The following is a 19,870-nucleotide window of genomic DNA, read 5'->3' on the forward strand; positions in this document are numbered from 1 at the left end:
ACTTTCAGCTGGGTGAAATATTTATGCCTGGCATCTTGTTTGCAGGACTAGTGGGGTAGGTGATTTCCCAAGTGAGATCTTCATCAAACAGAGGAGGAAACTTTTGATTTTCCCTTCTTCTTGTAATGGTGTTTTCCAAAACTGTTAATGCAAAGCAGAGCTGGGCAGTAGCTACAAAATATGGATGCAGATCTAGATTCTGAAGTCACAGGGTTTTGTCTGGTTCCCCCAAAATGCTGAGGCCATATCTGTAGGGGATGCTACGTTGCCTCACCAGGGATCAAAGTGAAAATATGCAGAGCTGAAAGCCCAGTGTATGGACCATTAATGGTTGGGTTAATAGATGTTAGCTGTGCACAGATTGTCCTTTTCTGTGGCTGAGACACAAAAAGTTGTAGTGCTCATTTCTTCCTTTTTCCAGGTCTCACCAGGTCCAGCCCAAAGGAGATGAGTGTGTTTGAGCTGTGTTTGCACTGTCTGGCCAGGAAGACAGGACTCATCTCTGCCACAAAGGTCTCAGTGTGGTTTGTGCTGGAGTGGGATCCTACATCTGGGATCTACCCAAGAGCTACATCATACTATCTTAGAGATAGGAAAGCTTCATAAAGGGAGGACTTTGAATCAGGAGTTTGCTGTGCATTGCAACATTTATCGCTGTGATTCACATACCTCCAGTGTTACTGCAAATCCAGGCAAAGTGTGAAATGATTCTCTCTCTTATCTTTAAGGAAATGCAACATGCTTCAACCACACTGACTCTCAAAGTCAGCTCTACCCTGCTTTGAGCCACAGAAATTGTCAGGATTTTTGAAAAAGCTCAACAAACCACAACACCACAATCTAGCCAATTAATTTTGAAGTGCTTTGGGAACAATTCAGGGTTTTTTCTTTTCACCTTATGCAGCTCCACAGAAACCCTTGGAGTTCTGCAGGTACATAACAACCAAGTTATGAAGGAGCTGGAGGCCCTAAGAGAGGTGGAACATGATTAATAACTGTCAAATTACAGGGAACACTTGAAAATCCTTAAATCTCTCCCCTCTCCTACTTCATCCTGGCAACTAGGACATGACTCTTTAGTTAGGCTGTCTTTCCCTGAGGCAGTCCCTTCACTTGAGGCAGGAGATGATCTGAAGCCACAAGCAAAGGGTTCAGAAACTTTATGACAAAATCAGGAGAAAAAAATGCAGACTGGGTGAACTGCCACACAGAGGATCACAGGAGGGAGTAGCTGGCATGTGTATGCCAGCACCAGAATCCTCAAACTTTCATCATGGGAACCACAGCTTGCCTGCCAGATAAACCATCTCCTTTTGTATTCACAATTGCAAAATGTCTCTGCAGCAGCTCTAGCAATTGCTTAGAGAGGAAAGAAATAGAAAAACTTTTCTTGCATCCTTAGCATAGCAGGTGTTTTACAAATTAAAGAAAAAAAGAGATTAATTCTGCATTTTATTTTGGCCCTTTGCTATATCCATGTTCTGTGTCTGAAATGTTTTCTTCGCCAAAGAGACAAGCAGAGATAGTCAACTCTTTACAAACAGTGGTTTTAGGTTTATCAATGTTAAGGTTGTTTTCTTGTACACATTTCAGTACTGTTTTTAGTCTAGATAGCATAGGGTAACTGTATTTACTTTGCTGCCCTGCTGTGTTTAGCAGAAAAACTTAAGTTTGTTTCTCACTCTTGTTTGCCATGGAGGTCTCAATCTCAGAGAAGATTGTAGAAGAAACTCAGTTAATCGAAGGTTAAACAAAATGAATGAAGTTTGTATGGTGCCCTGAAGGTTATTAGACTCAAGGTCTGAGCAGCTGCCAAGGGGAGTGAGTTCCAGGGCAGGAGCATTCATCTGAGAAATCCCAGTTGCTGGATGTGGAGGGGTTGAACTTGGGAGCTTCAGGCGCCTCCCAGCTGAGCTCGGCTGCCATGGCTGCATGTGGGGTAGGTCCCCCGTCCCTTCCCACACTCCTGGTCCAGAGAACAAATGGATGGGAGGGCATGCTCCACTCCATGGGAGGGCAATAGGGACTTGCCAATTGTTCCAGATGTCTGGCTGCTTCCATTACCAGCTATGGAGCAAGCAGGGAGCTCTAAAATCCCAAAGGCAGGCAATTGCTGGGAGTTAGGGCTGATAAAAGGGCTCATGGAGCCTGCTACAAGGCAAGTTTGGAAGGGGCACAGAGTCAAGGGGTGCAGCAAGCAATGCAGTGTGGTCAGCTTTGTTTCCTTTGAGCTGCTCTCCATACACACATGTCTTTGTCTCCCTATCAGAGTGATGCTCTGGAGAGGCACCTGGTTTATCTTCCACTTCAGTCCAACTTGGAGATGGAATTGAAATCACAAGGTATGGATGGAAGATGGAAACAGACAGGCAAAGTGTTGTGATGTCCTTTCAACTTCCAAGTTTCTTCCAAGTGCCTCTTTCTATGATATAGAAGAATTTTGACTAAATAAAGTCATTAAGTGAAAACTATAAGAGCAAAGATAGAGATGTATCTGGCTATACCTTCAGTCTTATTAGTGAATGTTAAGCAGCATGTTAAACCTTCCCATACATCAATTTGTGTATCTGTGCAGCAGTCTTGATATTTTATTCCTCATTTGTACCATAATTGCAGGAGTCCTTTATGCCAATGTAGACACTGATCTCACTGCATGTTGGAATTACAAAATATATGAGAGAGCTGGAATAACAAGAATGTGTGTTTTCTGAAAAAGTAGAAGCTTTCTGGAGGAGGAGTTTTCCCAAAGGGAGCTAAGTTTACAGATCTAACTCATTCATTCCTTTTTCCCTCTGAAGTTGACGCACACATGCACAAACACACAGGCTCCAGTATCTATTTCATGGACACATTCTTCCCATCTCACTGTGTAAAGGTCTTGAAAGCAATAGCTACTGGCAGTACCCCAATTCGACATATCTAATAGGTCCTTCCCAGTTTCAAAATCACTAAGGACGCACATGGCCAAATGAAAGCAGGGCTTAAACTACCTTGCTGTCAGAAGCAATGAAACTAGCTGCCTGTCCTCGTGAGCTTGATTTGTGGGCTCTTTGTTTTTGTAGTCTTGGTTTGCTGACTGCATCTCAAGAACTGTGTTGCTAGAGCAACATTGTTAATCTAACTCCTGCAAGTAACTCCAACTCCACCTGTTGAATGCAGGACTTTTCAAAATCTGATAATACACTGCAGTGGGTTTTCATTGTTTCCCAAATTTTATGGATTAATCGGCTCCAGGTGGAAGGATAAAAAAGACTGAATTTGATTGTTTATAAATTACCTCTGACACAGTGGATCTGCTTAGATTTAGGAGGGCATGGCCTGCCTACCTACTTAGAGAAGATATTTTGGATCAGCATCAAATGGCCTATCTCTACTGACTTAAACACAGCATTTCCAATTTACATCACCTCAGTGTTTGAACCTGATGTTACATGTGCAGACATTTAACCAGAGAAGGGATGCTACCTCTCTTCAGCTCCACATTTGACCTTCTCAGTGTTTGCATGTGATTGCTGCGTGTGTACAGAGATATGGAAGCACATGTATGATCACAAAATATCTATGCCTTGCCATGTTTTCCTTAGGTGGGAAATCCTAGGTCCAGCAACTATCAGAGAAAACTTTTTGATGCAAACAACCGTTGGAGGAAACAAATTCCTTCAAAATAGTTCTTGTGGTTTGCACCTGGTCAGGACACCATGAATCTCCAGGCTAATGGCAACGGAGCTCCTTTCTGGCTGACATGCATTTCCCAGACCTAAATTTCTGTTAGGAGTTTTTTTTGGGTATTGTTGGTATTTTTCCCTCCTAGCAATTGTCACACTGCTGTTCATACTTCCCAGCCTAGAAGAACTCTGTCCAGGCTTTATCTTAGTGGTTTGTATTCCTATGGTCACCACAGTTCAGGCTTATTCTTTTCAACAAAATTAATTATTGTTAGGTTATCTGGGAGTGTGACTCAGAGACTATTCCACTAATAAGCATAATTTTGAAGAGTTTGTGTTTAAAAAGAATTGTTATCTACTGCTTACTGGCAGGTTTTACATCTTACATCCCTGTTGAGATTGATTTCCTTTACATGCCTAATTACTGATGACACAGTTAGATAAAAGCTAAAGAGATATCTTGCAACTGGGAAAAAAAAAAGTTTTAAGCTAAGTTCCCTTTGACTTAAACAAAAGGAGGCTTAAGTTTATTTCATTTAAAAAAGTCACCATGGAAGGATCCTTCTCCAAGAACTTGCAGCAATATGAGGAGTGTGTACAAAACAAGTCCAGACATCAAACAGGGCAACTCCCAAAATGTCTCTGCATTTGTAAACATGCATCACATCTGCTCACCTTGGCTGTAAGCATGAAACATAAAACTTGGGATATCTGTCTTATTAATTTAAATGGATGCTAATTCAGGTTGTGGCTTGAGGAGATGGAGGATGCAGCTGCAGCTGGCTTTAAAAAAATGTTTCAAGAAAAAAAAGACACCCTGAAAAATTAAATATGTTTTTATTTAAAAAAAAAAAAAAAAAAGGATCAGTTGCCTGATCTGATTTGTAGTCCAGCCCTAGGTAGGCCATTTGGAGCAACTGCCTAAGCACTGCTGACACTGTTAACCTTTTCCTGGGATCAAACAACAGTCTTTGATCCAAAGGATGTCCACTGATGATGAAAACATGGAGCGAGGGAGAAAAGCTTCTGTCACATTGATATATGTTTCTTTTATTCCACAGTATGTGTGAAAATGGCTGGGGAGCCTTTTTTGGGAATTATACTGAAGGTTACTTCACACAACCACAGACTGGGCTTCAGCAGGTACACTTTTCCAAACACCAGTAGAAAATCTTACACTGAGAATGGGCACATAGTAGTTTATAGGGATGTGAAACAGCAGCACAGCGTATCCTTAAGATAGAAATATTCATGTAAGTATAAATAAATAATTTTTTTAAATTTCCATAAATAAATACATTCTAGGAATATATTTTACTTAGTCAGTAAAGAGAAGTTTTATACCAACATAGGTTCCTGTGCAACAGGGACAGTACTCTTAGAGACTGCATGAACTAAACTGATGTATATTTGATGCATACTTATATATGCATAACTATATTTGATCCATAATTATAACATGGAGAGTACATGGAGATCAGGTCTGAGATGTGGTATAAAGTGAGTGGCCCAAGGTAACCTTCATTCATGGCCAGGCACTACATGAGGCTCTTGGTTTAAATGTTAATATAATATTTTAGTCACTACACCCCTGGTTGATACACCTTTTGGACACAGTTGCTGGAAGAATGTTTTGCCGTGTCCCTCCTTTGCAAGCTACATCTCTAAGATTTTACTGGCAGAGCTGCTGATCTGAATTGTATCATGCAGCTCTGTCAAAATACCTACCTGCACTGTGGAGAAGGTGTCTGTTTGTAGCCAGGGGCTTTTGACTTGAGGCAAAGCATACTGAGCACAACAAGAATGAGTTGATGGAGACCGATTTGGACTTTCAAGAGTTTGGGGATGTGAAATTAAAAGAAAAGGGTCTTAGAGTTTTACAAACTAAACCCATAAATCCATAAATACAAGCACAGTTACCATGCCATCATTGGGCTACTTTCACACACTGGTTAGTGTAAGTATTGTCTCTCTACCCTCATGTCAATATCTACTCAGATGCACCAGCCAGCCACACTCCTCTCCATGCAAAATGGGCTTCTTTGTCGAAAGAATATACCCAATTTTTGATGGAGAGACAGCAAATCTGTTAACATGGAAAATACAGTTTTGTGAGTGCTGCAACCTCCTGGAAAATGTTAGGCTTCATACTGCAGATATTAAATACCATGTAGTAAGAACTCTGTGTGGATTTTGGCGAGGCAGAAAGGGGAAAGTAAGGCACGTCCTAACACAGAAAGTGAGGTCTGTTTCTTAAGGGTGCAAAAATGCCTTGACCTTTTGCCTTTGGCAAAACCTCACTTTATACGTGTTCTGTGGCTTGTGTCACTTGGCCACATCCCAAGCTCACCTCTAACATGGCTACATTTCAGCAATGTGGTGTGTGCAAGTGTCGTGGATGATTATCTATGTGACAGCAGTACCCAGAGGCTTAAGCCAGGGCTGTAGCCCTTTGTGTTAGGCACAGAGCAAGTACACTGGTAGTCTCACTCTGAACATCTCCTGGTCTAGAAAGACCCTCAAAAGAGGAGGAAAGGACAGAGAAGCAGCAGAAAAAAAAAAATAATCCAGGGTTGCACAGCGTGGAAGCAAGGCAGCTGAGGTTCCTGCTAATGGGTGGTGGCTGTTTTCTCACCTTCCCAGCAGCCAGTGTTGTGTCACTTAATGCTGCAGAAGGTAATTTTTGGGTCATGTCTAGGCACAGGGCTTTTGCAGGGCAGCTCTGCAGGCTTTTCGTGATGTGACAACCTAAGAGTATTTCTCATCCTGTATGACTGCTGTGCCCTGCTGCCAGAGTGACTGTCCTAATGCCTGAGTGACAAACAGGTACATGTGCCTGTGTAGAGGTTTTTCTAGGGCAAAGTTCAGCCTCCCGAGTTTCAAACTGCTTGTATGCGGCAGATCATTGCTGCTGCTGGAGCGGCACCTCGAGTACCTGGACCTCTGATGCCGCAGCCTCCATCTTACACTTGGGGATGAAAAGTGCTCTGCAAAGGATACATCGTGTTGTTAACACTGCTGATTTCCCAAGAGAGCTGTGTGCAAGAGGTTATTTTTGTTTGTTCAAAATCCTTTGATTTTTCCCTGATTCACAGAAATGTCTGATCTTCTCCAGAGTACAATAGACTTTATCCACGTTGCTAATGACTATTTCTATTCAATCTCCTTAATAGGACTGAGGGAGCAGTAACTGGTCACTCCTCTGCAATGTCACTCATTATTCCCCCTGGACCTTTTGAGTGACTAGGCTGGTAGGAAATGACAACGGAGTGCTGATGAGATTAGCACTTCTTGCTCTTCATAGTGTAAAAAACCCCAGGACTAACTCATTCTTCAAGCTCCTCAGTGACTAATAGTTGTTTTATCATCTTTTCAATTAGAAAGCGTTTATCAGCAATCTTTGCTAGCTCACTGCATGAATTGACCTGTCATTCACTGTCTCAGCCCTTGGAACTGGTAATTAAGTTTAGCAATCTGGCTCAGCAGCTCCAATTGAGATACGTGGTATGTTTCCATGTGAGTAGGCAGATACTTTGGGGTTTCCTTCCCAATAGAAAAGGGCTTTGAGGAAAGTGAAGAAGGGTCTCAGGAGATGCCATATGTCAGGAACCTGCAACCCTGAAAGCCTCACAAGCAGAGCACAATGAGTGGCATGGAGCAGCTCCACCATGGCTGGGGGTGGGCTGCAGAAAGGTGCCAGTGGGGCCAACCTGACTACCTATGGCCCAGGGAGAGGAGCAGCTTTGTTTAGAGCTGGCCACCATAAGCTGGGACCAGCACGCAGCTCTCCCTAGCTGAGCAGCTGCTTCATCCCTAAACTTTCCAAACTGTATGCTTTTGGAACAGTAAAGAAGATTTTGCACTTCGTTCTCAATGTGAGGTATGTCAGTCTTGAAGTTTGGGCGCAGATACAAAGCTCTGAAATCTGGGTACCTCTTTGTTGTTGAGCAAGGGGTAAAGCAAAGCAGTTGCAGTGAAGCATGTTATGTGTGATGAAATCCAGGCATCAAGTACACTGACACAGGTCCTACATCTTCTCTGGCACAGTTCTCCTCAGTGCCAGCAGAGGACATGTCCTATTGACAGTGTAAACAGCAACAACAAAAAAATGTAAGCCGGCCTCCTGCTGAAGGAAATTTTTTAGAGGGATTGACCCTAGGGAAAAGGGACTGAACTGCAATGGCACAGTGTGATTTGCCATGCTAACCCAAGGGTAATGCTAACAATGCCACAGGTATTGCTGACATTGTGGCTGCATGTCTGTTGTTATCTCCTGGCCTGTGCAAGTATCATTTTCTTTTTCAGACAAGAAGAAATTTGCAGATTGCTTAGACTAAAGCCATACTGCTGGTAAAGGAGCTTTGCCCCTCATCTGGATCTCTGGCTGACAATAATTGATATGTACTGATTTTCAGTAGCTAGCCCACTGTGTTTTTAAGCAAACTTTACTCTGAAAAAACAGACATCTTAAAAAAACGCACACAATCCTCTTCACAACTGCCAAGGGGTACAGAAATGCCAGATCCCCATTACTCACTCCAAAATCAGGGTCAAGTTGCCTGGCTTGGGGTTTTGGAGGAAACACACAATTTACAGAGTTCACTCAACCCCACAGAAGATTTGGATTTTAATTTTTCTGGAGCTGCCCTAAAACATTAATTACTGTTTCTGAAAATATTTTTTACTCTGTTTTACCACAGGAAACATCCTTTCTATTTCTTCTTTTTCCCCTCCTTTCATTACACCAGGTTCGTCTCCCTGTCTTAAGGAGACCACCTACAACTTAAGGAAATAAAGACCTCTGTGAAAAAATACAGGCAAACCTGGTGTTTAAGGGTCAGCTCCCCACAATATTTATCTAGTTGTCTGAGCTCGTCCAACCACAAAATGGGAAAGAAAAAAAAAATCACTATCATGTGGTGGCTGGGAGGGTAACCTCTGTTAAAAAACAACAACAAAAACAAAACGCAGCAGCGTAAAATTGATGGGAAAAATGCCAAATAGAGGAAAGGAAATGGACCCTGATATTTATGAGATATAGTAAATAACAGCACTAGGAGGTAGTGCTTGGTGAGAATAAAGCAGCAGACATCTTTAATTTTGGAGCAGAGAGATGGGATTTTGTCTAGTATAATTTAAGAGGTTTCTCTGTGTTTATAGTGGAAAAAAGTGGTACTGAACATGAATTTAAAAAAAAAAAAAAAAGAAAAAAATACGGGCAAAAAAATGACATGTTCTTCCCTGAAACCACCCAGAGGTTCCTTAAAGCATTCTGCACCCTGAAGATCATGTGCCTTAACTTCAGACCTGAAAAGCAGAGTAGGAAAGAAACACAATTTGGAGCAAAGGCTGCCTTTCCTCACTGAGGCACTAAGCAGGGATGTAAATTACAGGGTATCTGTTTCAGGCCCCTTTCAGTATACAGCTCCTATAAGAGCTCCAGAGTAAGATAATCCTTTGGAGATCAGAGGCAGCATGCTATTAGCAGGAGCTCATAGGTTACATTTAGTGGTGCCTGGGGTACCTTTATGCTGAAGTGTTAGTGTCAGCTCGAAAGCACATAATCTTTCTCTTGAGTCTAATTATACATTCATTGCACATGCAACAGAATATTCAAATGTGTTTAATTAGTTGAAAGATTGTGCTTTAAACCCACAAAAGCAAGGCAGGAAGGAATAAGGATGAAAAGTCAAATAGCCTCTTTTATCTAATTGCATCTCTGACTATCTGGGAGTCCCCAAGCACCAATGCGAAAGATATTGTAAAGATATTTAAATATAAAGCCATGGCTGAATATGCTATAGCCATAGCAAACCCCTGTGTTTCTCTTATGCTTAATGACCAGTTGAATTGTTCCTGATTTACACCAGTTCCTATAGAAAGGGAAAAGTGTACAGTTTGTGTCTACCTGGCCCCTCAGTTGGATCAGCTATAACAGTTGTGGTGTGGGCAAAATACCTTCTGTTGTTTGCAAAAGAACTTTGTTACCTGCTTTAAAAATGCCTTATTTACATTTTACCATCAAAGAGTATTAAGTAAAGTTCTCGAGGATTTCCATTAAAGTTTGGTTAATAGCACAAATAGAGGGTCATATTTAATTATAAACCATAAAGGCTTCACCCTTGAAAACAATGTCATAATTTTATCTTTTCATCTGAAGTACCTTGGTTTTTTTTGGTTTTTTTTTTTTTGTTTTTTGTTTTTTGGTGTGGTAAGTTAACTGGATTCTGCAGGTGCTTTCTGAAATCTAATGGTGATGTAATTGTTTTATAAAGTTGCAGCAGATAAGTTTTTACCATAGAGCCTGTGGCTAAAGAAGAGACCCAGCAAGGAGAATGAAGGCTTGTTCTTCTGCCAGTTCACTTGCTACTTAGCCCCAGGTGAGCACTTTTGGCTCAGACTTTCAGGAGCGGTCACTCTGTCCCCAAGCCCAATAATGTGACATTATTTTATGCTCAGTGCTGAGTATCAACAGCCCCATAGGAGATGGACAGGCATTAGCCCACAGCCAGGCATCTCCAGGCTCTTCCAAGGGGAGCCAAGTGCCCTGGCCATGCTCTGGCTCAGCCCAGCTTCACGCAGCTTCGACTCTGCTTATCCCCACTCAAGCGGTATAATGCCTTTATCTCATAGACACTTTGGGTGGAAGGGACACCTTCAAAGTAAGGTCATCTTTCATGTAAAATCAGCTTTTTCCTGGGCTAGGACAGGGGCCTAAAGATACGGGTTTTCCCAAGGTGTGGTCTGTGGTATGTGATTTAGTGCAAATACAGTGCAAGAGTGAAAGAGAAAAAACAAACCATGAAGTGAGCTGAAAATCCAGCTCCTAGAATTAGAGGAGTTAAGAGCACTAGGTCCTGCCTTAACAGAGTTCAGACAATTAAAGTAAGCCATTACTATTAAGGATTAATTAGCTCATCTGGGATGGGTGATAACAAATGCCCTTCAGTGGGTTGTGACCATGAAGATGCTGTATCCACGGCCCATCTTTGAGAAGCTACAGACTTTCTCCAGAGAACAGGTGTTAGAAAAAATCTGCTCAGTATTCCCAAATATGAAGGTTTTATCCTGGAAAGACAGCAGCTTAGTGAAAGCAGAGTAGAAAACAGCCACTTCATTCTAACCCATATCATACAATGTAGTGATTGTTTTATTTCCTTCTAGGCTGGGAGCATGGTGCCATATGCAGAACATGAAGCAGGATACAGTGAATTTATTCCTTTAGCACTTTTGAAAACCACATCTGTGTATGCAGCGTGTGGAATTTGTCATGCAAACACCTATGTTGTTTTAGATACCCTTAAACAGGCTTTCAGAGGGATCTCAAAGAATGCAAGCTATTGAAGAACTGACTGACACTTCTATGTACAGCACAGAACCATGAGACACAGCTCCTGAACTGCGAGCACTTGCTATTGCTACAGGCACTGAGGGAAGCCTAGGTGGCTGTACCTCCCTGCTCTCCTCCCAGCTCTGCAGATAAATGCTACGTAAGTTCTGGCAGTATTTGGTACTATAGTGCAAATAAATCTCCTCCTGTGCTGGCTCTTTAATAGAGGAGATCTATTCAAGACATACTTTCTTCCTTCTTCCCCCTCTGCAGCTCCTGTTATTTGGAGGTGTAGCTGGGGAGCAGAGTTCATGCTTGTGTGTTCTCTGAGGAACAGGTTGGCCTGTTTGGATATTTTTTCTCTGAGGGTGCAATGACCAGGCTGTGGAAAAGGTGTTCAGAGGGCTGGAGCCATTGTGGCATGGCTGGTAGGAATATTGAGGGGTAGGTGGTGAGGCTGCAGTTTTAACTGTAAGTACAACCTCTGGCCATAAATTTGATATTTTCTCCTCCTAAAACACCATCTACTTGCTACTGTTTATATCCCATGCCAACACTCACACATTCGGGCAAGTCTGTGCTACAGGGACACCTGTGGTCACAGCTCCTCCCTGAAGTCATCTGTGCAGCTTGGGAGGAAGGTGACCTCCCTTTTTGGAGTACTTCAGCCTGAATTAACAGAAAACTGCCTGTGGTTGTGGGCACTTTACTTTGAGTGTTTATGCCACTTATCTGTTACCTAAAGATGGAGGTTTTGAAGACACTTTTAAGTGTTTTTTTTGTTTTTTTTCTTTCAGCTGCTAATCTTACAGTGTCAGAGCCTGCACTCATGGGAAAGTTGCACCATCTTACCTCAAGGGGCTTTATGTTTAGTTAGAACGACATAGGATGAATTCATCCTGCATTGGAGGATAGGAAGGCTCTGCAGAAGGATCTGGACAGCACAAGAAGCAAAGTGTGACCTTGCAGCTTCCCACTGTGCTCTTTCACTTCACTTTTCTGGTCAGTCACGAGAGAGAGCTCAAGCAGAAGGCAGCCGATTCTCTCCATCTCCCATCACCCTTGCAGGGCTACTGCTGCGCATTCCACTGCAGGGCAGCCATTCCTGGCACGAGGTTTGCTCCCCGACAGGCTCGTGTGAGCACTGGTGGGACTCCAGGCTGTGGATCCCATACTGCATGGGCTAGGTGGATGACTCACAAAAGCCAGGATTGTACCCTGCCAGCAAGCAGCAAAGTGAGCAGTGATGCTGGGTGAAGTGAGCGTCCCCAAGGCAGCCCTTTGTCCCTTGGAGGGAGGATGAGGAGGAGGTGTAAATCACAGCTGGGTTTCCACACAGTAACCTGAAGGCCTTTACCTCTCTGCACGGTGTTTCACAAACAGCACAGCGGGCCAAGAGATGACTTTTGTGCTTGTTCTGGTTTTCCCACACAGTGTGGCTTGCTCCCTAACAAAAATCAGCAGGCAGAAGGTTTCTTGGGTAACCACTGCTCCATGAGACAAAGTGAGAGAAAAAACAAACTGCGAAATATGGACTGTAGGCTTTTGCCTTGCCCACCCTTACAGCCTGTGTGCAGATGAGAAGTGCCAAAGGTCAAAAGGCCATTGACTTCATCTTGTTCCCCTTAATTTTTATGTCCACTGTTACTGGATGGGATGGGTCCAGACTGTGGATGCCTGTATCCCACCGCTCTTTTCAGGATTCTTCCCAGTGTTTTTTGGGGTAAGGACAGGGGCTTCCTATGGGAAGTCAGCCCACGGAGCCCATTACCACCTCTGGCACCATTAGTGTGCTGAGGGATGAGCGAGGAGGCTCTTGCAAGGAGGAGCGCTCAAAGCTTGCAACTGCAAAAATCCAAAAGCAAAACAGTGGAAAACTGGCTGGATAAATGTGGAAAGCTCTTGGAAATAAACAGCCCACAGAGGCACAGCCAACCTTTTTGAAACTGGTTTAAAGCGACCAGTTACTGAGTCCTCCTCCATGTGGGTTGAGCCTGAGGGGAAGGCTCACTCCCTGTGAGGTGTGCGGAGGGCAGAGCGGGTCCCTCTCCCAGCCTCCTGGGACTACAACGTGGAGAAGAGAGGCCAGCTGGCAATGCTGGAGGCCAAAAGCCTCCCTTCCCAGGGTTTGGAGCAAAGTTGAGAGCGTTGAGCAAGATGCAGGGCTGAGTCTGGTCTGAGTCCCCCAGTGGTGGCAGGGGAGGGCAGGGGCATGGCAGGGCTGTGGGAGTTGTCGTCGGCCTGCATCCATCTGCCCCGCAACACTTTTAAAGTGCTAACACGTTTTATGGCGCCAAGCAAGTGAAACGAAATAGTGGCTCCTGGCTCCTCGTAACTTGTGTAAATTCCAGATGTGACAATCCTTTTACTGGCAAATGGAGATGTTTATTCCTGTGCTCTCCTCGAGTTGAATCAGCTCCCACTAGGAAGAGCTCGCTGAAAATGTGCCTGCCTGGCTACTAAACGGCTGCATAATTGTCCCTCTGCCCCTTCCCGGAGCTGCACATAAAAAGTGCAATCCAAATTCTTGGGCAAACCAGGCAGGGCCCTGGAGAGCACTTCCCACCCCCCTTCAGGAACTGAACGTCATGCCTAAAGGATAATGCAGGATTAGAGCAAGGGGAAAACGAGTGGCTTAAACAGATCCCAACTGCAGCAAGGCTCAGCAAAATGTGTCCTTATTCCCAGCCACAGCCCTCTTTTTTTTTTTTTTTTTTTTTTTTTTTAAATGTAAGTAAGATATGTTATTATTGCAAGGGGAAGGAGGAAAGGGCCTCCAGATTGTGAAAGAGGTGGAAGAGGAACAGTGTTAGTTCCCTGAAAGCCCCCAGCCCCGGCCACAAGGCCGCCCTGCCCTCTGCCACACAGCAGCCTACATGGGAAACCCTTCCTGGCCCTTCCCTGCCCATCCTCCCCCACCTCCTCCTCCTCCTCTCCCGGAACACACAGGCACTAGTTATTAGGGATTAGGTGGAACAGATGCATGTAAGATGCTTACTGCCTTTTCCAGACACAAGGCCACTTTCCAATCAGCTCAGAGGAAACAGGGTAATTAGATGGGAGTCGCGGTCGGGGAGTGGGGGGGAATTAGCCTCTTACTCAACCAGAGCCTGCAAGGCCACCTCTTCCACCCCACACTCCCTCCTCTCCCCTCCTCCCCATTCCTCTGCCCACTCTGTCGTTTCAAAGCTCTTTATTTTTTCTTTCTCTTTTCCATGAGGCAGCTGATGCCGGCCGGCTGGCTGCCAAGCAGGTCAGGCCTCTGCAGCTGAAACTGCCCGAGATTCCTAAGCGGGATGATGAATCAGCTGCGTCCTTTAGGACACATCCTCTCTTGGACATGTTGCCGGGATGTCGTGTCTCCCCGCTGCTTCCCCGTGAGAGTGTCCTCGGAGCTGCTGGTTGATGACACTGGCTGGGTTGATGAGTTTGGTTTAACTCTTTCTCCTCCCCCTCATAAACCAGCTTTGCCTCCTGGTGAAGTTATTGCCCCTTAAGCTGACGACAGCAGCCCTAGATGTCTCAGCGGAGGAGGAGTGCCAGGCTTTGAAAGAAATGATGCCTTGCTTGTCATTTGCCTGCTTTTAAAAGCATATTAAGACAGCTTTGGCTTGAGTGCCCTGCAGGCAGGAATTCTGAGCCAGGACAGGCTGGTTTTCACGGTGTCCATCCCTGTTTCCAAAAAAAAGCCTTGACTCAGGGTTGCTGAGTGCAACTGCCGCAATTGGAGGCTGCTGTACCCAGGCTGCCTCCTGCCTGATGACTCTCACAGCACAATAGATTTTCTTTTTCGAACCTTTAAAAGTTCTTGGGTGTGTTTACGGCTCAGTGCTTGTTCATCCCTGAGGAGTAAAGTCCTCCAAATGTGGAGGGTTGTCCTGTCACTGTTAAGCACAGGGTAGCTGAAACAAGGTAATGGTTATCAGGCACTGGGGATGGTGATTAAGAAGCTGACTATTGTATTTATTACCATCTCCTCCCACAAGCTCCTGCCTTGCCTGTTTGCCTTCTGAGGCCCGACTGTGCTGCTGTTTATTGGGAGAGCACTGCTCTTTTCCAAGATGTTTGGTTTTAAAACCATCAGAATGTCCCCAGGGCGTTTGAAAGGGGATGTGATGTGTCACGAAAGACAGTGTTCCCCATGGAAGGATTTTTTTCCACAAGTGACAGGCTGGTTGAGCTGTAAACATGCAAAGGAGGATCACCATTACAAATGTGAGAGAGAGCAGAGAAGAGCTGACCCCAGCTCAGGCAAAGAAACAAGAGAGTGTCTGGACTTCCCCAAATGCAGGTGCTGCTCCTCACTTGGTATTCTTTTGAACATCATGTAGATAATTTTCTGAGATTGACATTAACCTCTTTTTATGAGCATGCACAATCACCAAATGTTGAAATCCACTTCAGGCCTGGATGGAAAAATTCTGACTATGGTTTGCTGTCAGGAAATGCTGGTTCAGCAAGAGGAAAAAGATGTCAACTTCAACAGTAAAAAAAGGATCAGAAAGAAACAGAAAAAATATGATACCATTGAAGACAGTCTCCTGGGGGCTTTTTGAAGCAGTGAGGTTTATTTTTCAGTGCCCTGTTTTTATTGTTCATTGACATGTAGGATAAACACAGCCAGAGCGGAGGCTGTACCTTTTTCTTCCCCTGTGGTTTTGCTCAGTATATGGTAGGTAACAGCTTCTGCATACCCAACACATCCTTCCCAGTGCCTACCTGCAATAACACTGGTGCTAACAGTGCAGGTAAAGCGGGAGAAACTTTTTCTGATGTGCCATCTTTCTTAAGGGAGAGCAAAGTGCCTCTGTGAAGCACAAAACTCCCATGGAGGCATGCTGGGATCTATCTTGGAGGTGGATTATCTCCTTCACTGTCACCCTAGACTCCTGACTGTGTGGGTTAACTGATGACCTAGTAAAACCATTGGCTCCTCTCAGGTCTTGACATACTCCTCATTTATGTAGCTGCGGCGACTTAGGTCTGGTAATTCTAAAAATGGGATTCTTCCTGAGCACCTAAGTCCTCACAGGAGTACAAAATTAAATATGCAGGGCAGAAACAAGACATGGAAGAATAACCCTGTCTTGCATAGGAAGTGTGTGTAATTTTGGCTACTGCTCTGCATTTTTTTATGTCTGCCAAATACATGAGATTGACAAGTAAATAGACAAAAATATATATGTTGAAGCAAAAAAAGCTAAGAAAAACAGTATTCTAGTGAAGTTCTGAAAACAGCTAACCAAATAAATCTCCCCAAATACACAGCTTTGCTACCCAGGGTGGCTGTTTGGTTCAGGACCTTCCCAATTAGCATTATAAACATACCAAAGTGCTATGCATGTTTTTTGAGTAAATCACCTAAATAGATTATTACTGTTGGGTAGCAATTAAAATGATTGAGTAGTCTAATCTATGTCCTGGTGTAGTGCCAAGTATCAGAGCTCTGATTTATGCATTTCCCCCTCCTCCCCATGTTGCTTCTGAAACGGGACAGCGTGGGAAGCCTGGCAGTGCATGGGACAGAACTCCTCTCAACACTGTCAGGCCACTTGCTCCTTAAATTCCCCTCCAGGAAGTGGGATGGTAGAAGGAGAAGAGACTTGGTGCTTCCCATCCCTGCTGATGAATGGAGCCAGGCTTTCTTTGGACTGCAAGTAAATTCACTGGGCCAGATGCTCAGGCCAAGCCCCTGGGCTGCTTGTTCCTAGGAGGGAAAGGTAGAAGATTCCTGAGGTAGTTTTTTTTAGTTTCTTTATTTTGTGTTATGGTGAAGTTCCTGTCTCGGAAGTGATGCTTGTATTTTAGTCTCCTTTTTCAGTGCAGAAAGGCAGAGGATACAAGAGGGGAGCATAATTTTTATGACAACAAGGATGCATCCTTTGCAATTGTGACTTCCTTTGGCTGGGATGTGGGATGCTGTGGCCGGCCTGCTGTGTTTTCTGTCTTTCTCTGGGACAGCTGAAGTGAGTACCACAGTAACAGATAGAGTTGTGATGAATGGACTGGCAGAGCCAACATATTTTACAGAGGTTAATAAGAGTTTTGTAGTTGTTATTTATTACCAAGACAGGGAACGCCTACATGTGTCCCTATCTCTTACTGCAGTAGTAACGCTTGTCTTGAAAACCAGCTCATCAGCTTTCCCTCAGGCACTCGTCTGCTTTTCTCCTCCTTACAGTTTCTCCAGGCCATGTTGTCCATTTAGCATTTTCCTGAACTACAAGGGACAGACTGAGTGTCTGGGAATGTACACACAAATCAGATGACCCGAAACAGCCTGCATTTTTTCTCCCGTTACTGGATCACTCAGGTGTTCTTGCTTTGAATCTCCCTCTTTGTTACCTAGCAGGGCATTTGTGGCTGGAAGGTTGTCGGGACAGGGGCAGTTTGACACAGCATGCCCAGCACAGAGGAGCAGTCTGACCTGCTCACAGCTCCATGCGCTGCTGCTCTAATGATAACCGTGATTTTTCATGCCTGTTATTGGAAGAAGAAAGTAACTGTTTGCAGTAAGCCGCGTACTAATCAGGAGCTTTTGGGGACCTTTACCTGTTCGTTTTCTTTTCCGAGTGACTCGCCTCTGAGCGGGACACTTTGCAGCCCCGAGCCAATGTCAGCCCGGCCAGGCTCTGGCATTTGTCACTCACTCAGAAGACGGGAGCTCAACTGAGAGGTTCTCCCAGCTGCCAAACATTGTTCCTGCTATAGGAGGCTTTTGGTCCCAACCTTAGAGAAGCTGTTAGTGTTCTGGCTGCTAGGCAATGCTTCTGCCCGGGGGTGAAAAAGGAAAGACAGAGTTGTCCAAGTCTCTGGCCAGATAACGCCTGGATTTCACCGCCACGTGATGCAGCTGCTTAGCAGCTTATGCATGCAAACGCTGTTGAAAACCAAAGGGCCATGGGAGAAAAGGAAGAAAAGTTTTGTTTTTCCTCTCTGCTTGTTTTTGTCATGCTGCTGTTCTCCTGCCCCGCTCCTCAGCTATGTGGCAGAATCGCTGCCATTGCCAATGTACGTGACTAATCTGTTACTTGAGGAAACGATTCACAGGCATGAATGACCCAGGCGGTCAGGAAGCTGATGGGATCCTGTGCTGGGAAGAGTGTTTTGGGGGGTTTTGAGGGTTTGATGTGCTTTTTTTTTTTTTTTTTTTTTTTTTTTTTTTTTTTTTTTTTTTTTTTTTTTCCCCTAGACGGTTGCTCCCTTTGTTAACTGATGGGAGAGAGATACCCATCGGAGTGCTAGATGCACGGATAGGGTCTCAGTTAAAGAGGTGGCCGCCCTCTTCCCAGCCCCAGGGGCAGATGTGCTGCGCCAGGACTGCACGTCCCTCTTCCTCCCCAGCCACGTGGGTGCCGTTCCCTTGCGGTGGCGCGGTGCCATCAGCCGCAGCGTGCTCGCCGGAGTGCAGAGGCTCTGGAAGGTCTGGGTGTGAGATTAGGGCAGATCCTTACTCGTTCGTCTCCCAACCAGCTCAGGCAGACACCCGAGGCCGTGGGACCGGAATGCTCTGACCTGAATACAGCCAGGCACTATCCCTCCCAGCCCGGTCCTCGCCTCCCTCCACCACTTTGCTTTGCTCCGTTTCAGCTGTGCATCCTTAAGTGATTCAGGGGCTCCGGGCCAAAGGGCTCTTTGCCCCGCTGGGCTGATCCTGAAGAGAAGGGGTGATGTGCCAGGAGGTCTGGGAGGCGAATGTCATTTCATCACTTTTCTCCCAGGAGAGGTAGAGGGATCCAGCATGGGAACAACGGGGGTGGGGGGGCAGGGGTTAATGAGGAGAAATGGGATAAATTAAAGAAGGGAAAATGTAGGCCAAGTATTTGGAGAAAACATATGTTTAAATGCTGTCAAGCCAAGAATTATTTTCTCAAAAATAAAAAAGTAAATTCCAGAGAATGACTAAATTATTGGACACAGCTCCTAACTAGGTACCTTAAAAATGTGTTGAATCAGGCTGTTGGTGTGAATTACTAGCCCAGCTCTGGAAAATACACCCTAGGGAGCACCAGCTTTCCTGGTTTTCCACTGATCTTATTGCCAAAGTGAAATCTCCTGAGGCAAAGGGACATTAACTAACTTACAGTGCCATCTAGCCCCATCTAAGACATAAGGCGTCTATGAGTGGTTGCTAATTTTGTTCCTGTAACCGGGAGGCTGAGTCACTTCAGCTCTAACCCACCTCCTGGGTCATGTGCTTGTGGATATAAGTATATCTTGGAGTACACCCGTGCATGCACTGGAATGTATTTTTAAAAACCTGTCCATGAGCCATAAACATAAATGCCTGACTGGGAGCCATCCCAGCTGGACAAATCCTATGTGTTTTCATGGCCACTGGAGGTGGGGAGGGCAGCTCAGTGTTGCTTAGGCCTGGCTGGCACTTCCCGTTGATAAGACCTTACTTTGGATGGCTCAGGGATTTGCCAGCCTGCGGGTGCTTGAGCTGGGAGCGTTGGGTGCTGGGTGCTTGCTGCAGGCTGTTTGTAGGGACTTCTCCCCAGAGCAGTGTTTGTAACAGCTCCCACTGCTCAGAGCATGGGTTTCCACTTTCTGAGGGAAAAGAAAAAAAGAAAAAGGCAAATGTGAAAGCAACAGTGCTGCTGCTACTGCTCATCTTGTGAAACATGGTGGGGGCAGAGGGTGGTGGCTCCAGCCCCTACTGCCCACACTGTGCTGTGACTGCATCCCTGCACCTTTCACTGCACCCACCACAGATATATCATCCCCTGAGAGATGGGGACATGGGGTGAACTTTGATGAGGGTGATCCCATCAGAGGCCACAGAGTGGGAAAAATGCCTTGGGCTCCCTGGTACAAGGCTTCAGGGCTCTCTGAAGTCTGTGACAGTCCTAAAATTGCTGGTTTAGCTCTG

General features: G+C 45.0%; 1 long non-coding RNA gene across 5 annotated transcripts in view; it reads left to right on the forward strand.

Moving 5' to 3' along the window:
* Window positions 1-13,650, forward strand: part of LOC131575800 (uncharacterized) — a 37,004-nt gene extending 23,354 nt beyond the window's left edge. For all 5 annotated transcript variants that reach the window (XR_009276857.1, XR_009276858.1, XR_009276861.1 and 2 more), the window contains 5 exons: window positions 422-1,939; window positions 2,270-2,342; window positions 9,941-10,045; window positions 10,830-11,155; window positions 11,793-13,650. This is a non-coding gene — a long non-coding RNA (uncharacterized LOC131575800). The remainder of the gene's footprint in view (window positions 1-421; window positions 1,940-2,269; window positions 2,343-9,940; window positions 10,046-10,829; window positions 11,156-11,792) is intronic.
* Window positions 13,651-19,870: the final 6,220 nt, after the last annotated feature.

Source organism: Poecile atricapillus, chromosome 2 (assembly GCF_030490865.1).
Source record: "Poecile atricapillus isolate bPoeAtr1 chromosome 2, bPoeAtr1.hap1, whole genome shotgun sequence".
Taxonomy (NCBI): Eukaryota; Metazoa; Chordata; class Aves; order Passeriformes; family Paridae; genus Poecile; species Poecile atricapillus.